This window comes from Micropterus dolomieu, linkage group LG17 (genome assembly GCF_021292245.1).
Source record: "Micropterus dolomieu isolate WLL.071019.BEF.003 ecotype Adirondacks linkage group LG17, ASM2129224v1, whole genome shotgun sequence".
Taxonomy (NCBI): Eukaryota; Metazoa; Chordata; class Actinopteri; order Centrarchiformes; family Centrarchidae; genus Micropterus; species Micropterus dolomieu.
Window position 1 is genome coordinate 2,733,048 of NC_060166.1, and position 9,989 is coordinate 2,743,036.

The 9,989-nt window shown below is 40.9% G+C and overlaps 1 long non-coding RNA gene across 1 annotated transcript; it reads left to right on the top strand.

The window, feature by feature from the left end:
• The first annotated feature begins 8,415 nt into the window (after positions 1–8,415).
• LOC123985436 lies at positions 8,416–9,314 on the top strand. Its single transcript, XR_006828661.1, has 3 exons — positions 8,416–8,548; positions 8,643–8,684; positions 8,949–9,314. It is a non-coding gene; the product is annotated as an uncharacterized LOC123985436 (long non-coding RNA).
• The last annotated feature ends 675 nt before the right edge of the window (positions 9,315–9,989 follow it).

Consider the following 9,989-nt stretch of genomic DNA (forward strand, 5'->3'; position numbering starts at 1 on the left):
CTAATTTCCTAATGTATTTTTGTACTCTAGTTGCTAAAATAGATGTTAATATTTTATAATCCACACACAGGAGGCTAATAGGACGATAACTGGCACACTGCAATGGGTCTTTTCCTTCCTTATGCAGGACTGTGATGATAGCTTCCGACCATGACTCCAGAGGTTTCCCTGAATTTAACACATAATTATATAACTTACTTAATATCGGAGTGAGGTCCTCAACAAACACTTTGTAGTATTCACCTGCAAACCCGTCTATTCCTAGCGTTTTGTTATTTTTTAATTTAAAAATTGTTTCTTTCACCTCCTTTTCTCTAATTGGCTCTACTAACGCAGAGGCTTCATCCTCCGTCAGCTTGTCTAATTTAAGACCTTTAAAGAAATCACATATTCATTCTTCTTTCAATTCCTGATGTTGACCCTTATATAAGTGTTCATAGTATTTGGCAAAGGTATTTGCTACTGCTTTTGGGCTAGTTACGACATCATTAGAATGAAGTTGTTTAATTTTAGGGATTGTTCGACTAGCTTGTGCTTTCTGTAGTTGAAAAGATAATAACCTGCTAGCCTTGTTTCCCAACTCATAGTATTTTCTATCAATAAATCTAAGGGCCCCCTCCGCCTTATAGGTCAGAATCCCATCCAGCTTGGCTCTGTTCTCTTTAAGTTTATTAAATACTTCTTGTTTTCCACTTCGCCTATGTTCACTTTCCAATCTCTTGATTTCAGTTTCTAATTCTACTTGTTTTTTAAGTCTGTCTTTCTTTAACTTTGAGCCTATAGATATTATTTCCCCCTTAATGTGGCTTTTCCTGCATCCCATAAGACAGCAGGTGAGACCATTCCATTGTCGTTCAAAGCAAAGTATTCCAGTATTGCTGACCTTATTTCTTCTCTTATGTTAACATCTGTCAATAATGAAACATTCTCCAGTACTTCATACAGGGCTCCAATCCCAAATCAATTGTCATTTGTACTGGGCTATGATCTGAAGTGGTTATTGGCTCAATAACACAGTTGTTAACTCTGTATGAGTCATTTTTGGATACCAAAAAACGATCCAGCCATGAGTAGCTTCCATGCACTTGTGACATATAGGTGAAGTCCCTCTCTTTTGGGTGAATGTAGCGCCAAGCATCTATCAACCCTAATTCCTTCATCATATTTGTTAGACTTTTCGACTTTCTGCTTTGAGGTTTTGATTATGGTGGTAATTTATCTAATCTATTATTCAGTACGCAATTTAAGTCCCCCCCCCCCCCCCCCCCCCCCCCCCATTAAAAAAAAAAACCTTCCCCATGATCTGCTACCAGATGTGCAAGCTTTTTGAAAAATTTTGGACAATCTTCATTTGGTGCATAGGCATTTAAAACAGTTAATTTAACACCAGCAATCCTTCCTATGACCATAACATAGCGACCTTCTGTATCCTGGAAAACCTTTTCACAATGAAAATACACAGACCTACTAAATAATATTGCTACCCCTCTCTTTTTCTGTTTCCCATGAGAGCTACCGTAAACCTGATCCACTCATTCTCTTTTTAATTTTTGGTGTTCTGTTTCTGTGAGGTGAGTTTCCTGAAGTAAGGCTATAGAGCACTGCATTTTCTTCAACTGTCCCAGTATCTTTTTTCTTTTAACTGGGTTGTTTATTCCTTTTATGTTGTAGGTAATTAAATTAAGTAATGCCACCATTGTATTTATGCTGATTCATGTAACACCACCCGAACCTCTCATAAGCATCTTTTAGACCAAAACAGATAAAATAATTTATCTCCAAATGTACCACGTCGACCAAAAAGAAATTTGCAACCTGCCTCAGATAAAACAGAACACTAACATTATGAACATAAAGCAGAACTTCCACAATTCCCGTCAGACACAGAGAATAAACTATAGCCATGTCTGACCCCTGGTGATAATGGGACAGAGAGAGGTGACCTAATCCCTCTGGAGAAAAGCACCCAGTGTGCAATAATGACCAGTATTACACTAACATGTAAGAAAGGTCTTAGTGAGTGTGAACCACTCATGTAGCCATCAAGAGCCTGTCTTTGTGACTTTACTTTTTTATTTTGTATTATGTTGTTATTGCTCTCAGTCTATGCAATGTTTATGCGCACTCAACATTGTGTGTACCTTTAGCAGCCCTAATCTGAAATCGAGCCGAAATCAATTTTAATTGCTGTATACCTCCGACTACTCATCCTCATCTTCCTCCTGAATCATAGCCTTCAAATCAGCCATCGCCAACCTGTTGGTTCTTCTCCTCTTTGCGCTGATGTTCCATCCTCCAGTTAGTTTCTCTTCGATGGGCTCTTTCTCTCCGCACTGCACCTCTACACCCATCTCTCTCAAAGTATCCGCGGCGTTTGTCAGCGAGGGAAAATTTTTTTCTCCCGAGTCCATCTTAACTTTCAGTCGTGCTGGATACATGCACTTTGCCTGAATGCCCCTCTGCTTTAGCTGCTTGACAACTGCGTGAACCTTAGCTCGCTTCTTTTGTAGCTCAGGAGAATAATCTTGGTCAAAGAAAATCCTCTTGTCTTGAAACATCACCTTTCCTTGGCTCCATGCTTGCTGCAAAACAATATCTTTCACCGCTGCATTGAGGAATCTCACAATAATTGATCTGGGGGGAGCCGCTGGATCTGTCGGTTTGGACTGAAGTGAGCGGTGAGCTCTTTCAATTTTAATGTCCAGATTGGGTGGTAGCGTCAGTACTTTGGGAAGCAGGGCTTTCACAAACTCAACCACATCTCCACGTGTCCTGTCCTGTGGTATGTGAAATATTCGAAGGTTGTTTCTCCTCAGCCTGTTTTGTAGATCTTCACAGACAGCTGTGAGCTGTTTTTTGCGTTGAAGCAAGTACCATATCACCCAGTGTCGCCCTGCCCCTGCATCTTCCACATCGCTTACTTTCCTCTCCAGCTCACCGATCCTCTGCTGGTGGTCCCTGAGCTGCTCCTTAATATCTATCACAGTCTTTTCCAAGCGCTCAAGGGTCCTTGTTGTTCGTGTGTGTCCCTGGCTGTTTTCTTCGAAGTTTTCTCATTTCTTGTATCAAAGACATTTCGCCCTCACGTGCTACCTGCTCCTCACAGCTAGTAGCATCTAAGCTAGCGCTGTTCGTGTTCGATGGTTTATTGTCGGATTCTTTCAAATGTCCTGTTTTTCCTTGTCCTCTCGTTTTCGATGTGGTAATCATCTTGTTCCCGGGCTATTTTCCTCCCTGAAAGCTTTATATATCTACATTTGTCACTGTCGTCTAACTTATTTCTGACAGAGCCTCGTCACCTGTTGTTCCGACCATGACGTCACCGGAAGCCGTCAAGGTAAGAACATTTTATGAGGTCCTCAAATTTGGCAGGTCTGTAGTAAGTCCAAAAACCATAGGTGTCATTGACACTGGGGAAATGTCCCCACCATTTTTTGAAAGCATAACTTGTTAAAATGTTGTGAAAAATAGCTTGCAACAAAAAATGTTAAATTACAAATGAAAATGTTTTGGGAAAGGTTTTATTCTCCAGAATACAGGAATTTAAGTGTTTAACACACAAAATGTCATATCAAAAATATCAGCATTGAAGATTTCTTCAAAATGGCGTTAAACTTCTCATCAAGTTCTCTTGAACCCAATATTGTGCATTGTCGCAGCCATTATCTGAGCCCTTATGCCCCAACCACTCAACAAAGTGACGCCCTTGCCAACACATAATTACCTTCCATCCATCTTCATCCACTTATCCGGGATCGGGATCGAAAGTACTTCTCCATGTCTTCTCCAAACTTCTCCCACACCCGCATCTGCCACAGCAGAGGCTGCAGCCCTTCGGGCCCGTCGGTGCCTTGCAACTGAGTCCTCACAGACAACAAATCCCGGAAGGCCTCCTTCTTCAGTCGGACGGCTTCCCTGACCACCGATGTCCACCACGGTGTTCGAGGGTTACCGCCCCTTGAGGCACCTAAGACCTTGAAACCACAACTTTCCGCTGCAGCTTCAGCAATAGAGGTTTTGAACATTGCCCATTCATGTTCCATGTCCCCAACCTGCCAGAAAAGCTCCGCGGGAGGTTTGAGTTGAAGATCTCACGGACAGGGGCCTCCTCCAGACGTTCCCAGTTCACCCACACTACCCATTTGGGTTTACCAGGTCTGTCCAGAGTCTTCCCCTGACCCAACTCACCACCAGATGGTGATCAGTTGACAGTTCCACTCCTCTCTTCACCCGAGTGTCTGAAACATGCGGCCTCAAATCAGATGAAACGATTACAAAATCGATCTTCGGCCTAGGGTGCTCTGGTACCATGTACACTTATGAGCATCCTTATGCTCAAACATGGTGTTCGTTATAGACAATCCATGACTAGCACAGAAGTCTAACAACAAACACCCACTCGGGTTCAGATCAGGGGGGCCGTTCCTCCCAATCACGCCTTTCCAGGTATCTCCATCACTGCCCACATGCGCTTTAAAGTCTCCCAGCAGAACTATGGAGTCCCCTGCTGGAGCCCCATACAGAACTCCATTCAGGGTCTCCAAGAATGCCGAATACCCTACACTGCTGTTTGGTGCATATGCACAAACAACAGTCAGTTTCCCCCCCCTCCCGCTACCCGAAGGCGTAGGGAGGCGACCCTCTCGTTCACCAGAGTAAACTCCAACGTAGCGGCACTCAGCCAGGGACTTGTGAGTATCCCCACACCCGCCTGGCGCCTCACACCTTGAGCAACTCCAGAGAAGAATAGTGTCCATCCCCTATTATACATAATTACATTTTTGAAAAAAACAGGCTGTCAACGCAGAGAATGTCTTCTCGGGACGTCAGGTCTGTGAGCCCATGTTACATAATGTTCTGGCTGATATTCTACAATAGTATGCAAACAAAAACAGACTACTTTGGCTTTTTCGTTAAACTTTCACCAAACCCAGTTGTTCACCATTGTTATTGGCATCCTGTCATGTCGTCCTCTGTAAGCTCACAAATGTGGTAACATTTGAGTGCACAAACCTGCCTGAGCAGTTCCTACCTCCATGAATTATTGTTAAACAGTTACAAAAATGTGTTAACAACATTCATGCTTTCACAAGGGAAAAACTGTCAGGATTGAGCTGTTTTAAGTCCACTATTTATGAGGGCAGCTCCTTCTTTTATGAGTAAACAAATTGGTATTTGTGTGTATATATTATTCAGAAAACACATAGATGTGGAAAACCTTGCTATGATAATAAAAAGCTTAAGTTACCTGTACAGAAAAGCTGCCAGCAATAAGACCTGCTGGGCCTCGGCAAGTATGCCCGCACATACGTTCTGCAGCCATATCTTGTACATTTATGTTAATATTATGGTGTTTATTATTACCTTTGGAATTATGTACAGTGGAGTAGTAAATAAAGGGCAGCTTTGTGCGCTCTCGAGAAATTCATGATATTATCTATATACAAATAAATTAATTAAAGTATAGCATATTTATAATCCTTTCGCAGAGTCTTGCTTTCGTGGTGGTGAGTTGTTATTTGTGTAAGAATTGAAGTATTTTCTGGGGTTTATCTTTTAACATAGCCCACCTTGGGGCCACAGCGGCGCAATCACATGTCTAGTTCAATGAAACACCATAAGCATTATTAGTTGCTCAAAGTTTCAGAGAGTTTGACGTGACTAGCGCTGTTTTCTGGGGTTTTTTCTTTTAACAGCGCCCGCCATAGCAGACTATTACTGTACCAACTAGTCTGAGCCGACATAACATCTCTAACCCAATATGAATTTACAAGATCTTGTCCACAGCACGTAATCGCTAATAATGTTGCAATTGCACTTTATTAGACCGACTGATCAGCCATGGCAGTTTTAACAGTAACTTGGCAATGCATTGTCCGGTCACCAGTCCCATCAAATTAAACAGCCCCTTCACTCATGGTTTCAGTAGTGAATTGTCATAGGAATGACAATTACAGACAAAACATTATATTCTAACCAGAAACATTAAAGAAAACGTAAATTACAAAGCATCTTCAGTATTTCATACAAATAGGTTTTTCAGTAAATTTTATCAAAGCTCCCGTTGTCGATATGCATCACGGGATGTCTGAGGGACGGCCTTTAACGCTGATAGGCTAAGGTCCTCAAATTCCACTGGAAGCCATGAAAAACATACTCACTCACTCACTCACTCACTCACTCACTCACTCACTCTTTTGTTTTGCTGGCAACATCTTGATTATTAGCTAGTAAACAAGATACTTCAGATACTTCCGCATTCCTCCTGAGTAGTGACGTCACTGATCGAAGGGGGTCCCACACATGCATTAGGCCGATGATCCCATGGATTCCCCCGTCTGAAATGAGAGTAAACCAAATGCATTTCCTCCTGTGTGTAACCTAAATACATGTTTAAACAAACAGTCCACGCTCTTAACAACGATGGCGATGAGTTAAAAGAAATAGCCCGTGATTTGTTGTAAACAATGAAATAGACTTGTGTTATTTTTCGTTCTTGTTTTAAACTCCGCCTGTATGGCAGTAGGAGGTAGGATGCGATCTGTTATGCGAATGCCTGTAGTGTAGGCTAAAACTGCGGATGGTATTGTCTATGTGTGACAGCGGGTGGGGTTATGAGAATAGGATGGTTTCACAGCTAGACATCTGTCTTTTTGACACGACTGTGCGAAATGCGTGTGTATGTATTCAATGCCATCTATCTATGCACAGACAATAATGTTAGCCTGACTGTTATTGCGGTATAAAAACTGTGTAGTGTAGCGCTGATGTTTTATCTTTATCATCGAAATATTGGGTTCGTTGGTCTATGTGAGGCAGTGTGGTTATCAGGAGCTACATATTACGAAGAGCAGAGGGTAGGGTTAGTGATGGAGATGCATTTAAGCGTGAGAACACAAAGCAGATGATTCTCACAAAGGTGACAGTCATCGACATGAATATGATTATGGGGATAGATCCGCTTCTTAGGTTTGAGGGATGCAAGATTAGTATGGTATCACAGCTATACATTTGTCGGTTTGATATGACCGAGCATATGCGTATGTGTACTCACTATCATCTAGCTTATCTTTGCATAAACCATAATGTCAACCTGACTGGTATTGCGGGATAAAACTGTGAATGTGGAGTTCTGATGTTTTATCTTATCATAATATAGGGTACTTTGGTCTATGTGAGGTGGTGTGGTTATCAGAAACTATGTATTACGAAGAGCATATGGTGATTTGGGATTTAAGCGCGAGAACACAAAACAGATGGCTCTCGAAGACAGGTGATAGTCATCGATATAAATATTATTATGGGTAGATCTGCTTTTAGCCTTGTGAGCCGTTGTGAACTTACTATGCATGATTCTGCGAACTTTCTCATGGAGGGAGGGAGAAATGATCCCATCAACCTGTCAAAAGCAGACTTCTGTCGGCTTAAGATGAAAGAGTAAACCTTGATGTAAAAGACATCTGTCTGATCAATGTAGGGTAGTTACTATGGTCTCTAGTCTACATGGTGCTAAGTCTGGTTTCAGATGTTGCATGAATCAATCGCCACGACCCTGGAAAGACATCCTATAGGTGTAATGCATAGGCTACATATGAGATCGCTACCTTCTTCTGTCAAAAGTCAGATATATGGTGATCTAATGTAACATCAGATTACGCAAAATGTTTTTTTTTTTAATCTAGTCCTACACATCTGCTGTAGCACGTTGCGTGTCCTGATGCCGATTGTACACATGTTACAGACAATTGTCTGTGTTTCGTCGCAGTTGTGGGCCGTTTAAGATTAATATACAATGAGTTTATTTATTTTAAGGTCAATCTTCATGTCAGCAAATGAGAACTATTATTATTATAATATAGATTATAACACATATAGTATGGCTTCTGGAGACAAATGGTGATTATTTAAATCTATCCTTATCTAAAAATTTGTCTGGGACGGGTCCCGATGACAAGGCCCCCTTCGGTGACATGCCTCGACTAGTCTGCGGATCATGTGTATCTTTTTCACAACGTTTATATAAAAAGGGATACTATGAGATTGAACAGATTAGATCTATTTCTTATAAATGTTGATAGATAAATTCTAATTCAACGAGTTATGACACAAGGTTCTATGTATAATTGGAACACAATTTATATATAGTCTATCATACTAATTCTAAGGACTCCCTTTTCCACTTCAGAGATGTCTTGATGCGAATGGGGAAGGGTTTGAGGTAATAAAAGGTCATAAATAAGACATATGTGTGAAAATAGGACGTGTTTTGGGGGTATAAGACGGGGTTAAAGACATTCCTGCAAGGCTTCACTTTTTAGTTGGAACCTCTGATGCATTTTTGCTGTTGCTGCTGTTTCACTTCAGATCCTAACCAAGATGTCGCTTGTTGCTGGTAAATTAAACCCCTCAAATTAGTTATAATTGTGTATTACACCTGTTGGCCGGTTTATCTGATTTTCTTTTTAATATAAAAGTTTCTTTCAAACAGCTCTGAACTACGTGCCTGATAATGTAGAAGGCAGGAGACAGCGGATAGCTCATTTTTTAGGTAAAAAAAAGTTTCATATTTATGCAATATTGACTAGTAGGCTAATAAAAACTCAGAGAATGTAACCTCACATAAGCAGTTTATTGTATTACAGAAGAACATAATTTATTTGACGGAGAACAACCAGCGCATGATGGTAAGTTAATTATTTAAATTTGTTATAGGGTAAATTCATGTATAGTGGAATGCTTGTTGAGTGGTATGCTTGTGCGTGTGGGGATACCACTGTACATGGTTATTTTTGTATACCAATACTGCAGTCTAAGTGATTTACTTGTTTTAAAAAAAAAAAGTTAGGTTAACCAAAAATGTGACTCGTTCTACCTGACTTCACCATAGTAAATATTATCTTTACATCTTACGCTAAATATAATGCATTGACCTGTGTATGTTTTTATAGCTATTAACTGCGTCTCCTATGCTCCCGTGTTGATCGATGATGCCACCGAAGTGATACCGCAGGGTTGCAGAACTGGAGCTCTGAGGAATAACAGGCCTTACCCTGAGGCTGAAGGTGCCTATAACCGTGTTTATTTAACACTTGTATATTAAATTATGTTGTATGTTTTATTCACATGTTTATGCTGTCTTTAATTTGTATCACAGCTGTGACGGTGCACCCTTCCCCCTGTGATGTTATTGTTATCGATGATTCACGAGAGAGGTGTGTATTTGTAGGTTATTTTAGAGATTAAGATGTCAAATCTGACCAGTGATGACATGTATAGCCGCATGTCATCATTCCGCAGCTGGTTGTCGAGGTAGTGTCCAGCAAACGATGTGGGCTTTGTAGATCATTGGCAGACCTTCTGGGGAAGACCTGGTCTGATTCGGAGAGACGGCATCCATCCCACTTGGGAAGGAGCAGCTCTCATTTCTAGAAATCTGGCCAAGTTTATTGGTGGACCAAATCCATGACGAGGCAGAGTCGCAGTCTAACACACTTCTCTGCTCCTCCATTTCAGGAGTTACTTAGTGAAAATCCTATAGTGACGGTGTCTGCCCCCCGACCATCGAAATTATTTAAAAAGGTAAACAGAAGAGGAGCTGTGCATAAAAACCTCATAAAAATTAAAACCACAAGAGCAATAGTGCAAACTAATAGGAAAATTAAATGTGGACTCTTAAACATCAGATCTCTCTCTTCTAAAGGTGTACTAGTAAATGAACTAATATCAGATTATGATATTGATTTATTTTGTCTTACTGAAACCTGGCTGAGTCATGGAGAATATGTTAAACAGCTGTGTGACTTTCTACAGAGCAATAGTTTATTTGAGGATTTTCAGTCAGGATTTAGAGCTCATCATAGCACAGAGACAGCACTGGTGAAAATTACTAATGACCTCCTCATTGCATCAGACAAAGGACGTCTATGAAGATTCTCAGTCATCCAGGTCATAGTTATCCAACGAAGGTTAAAATCAAGGGCAACTGGACT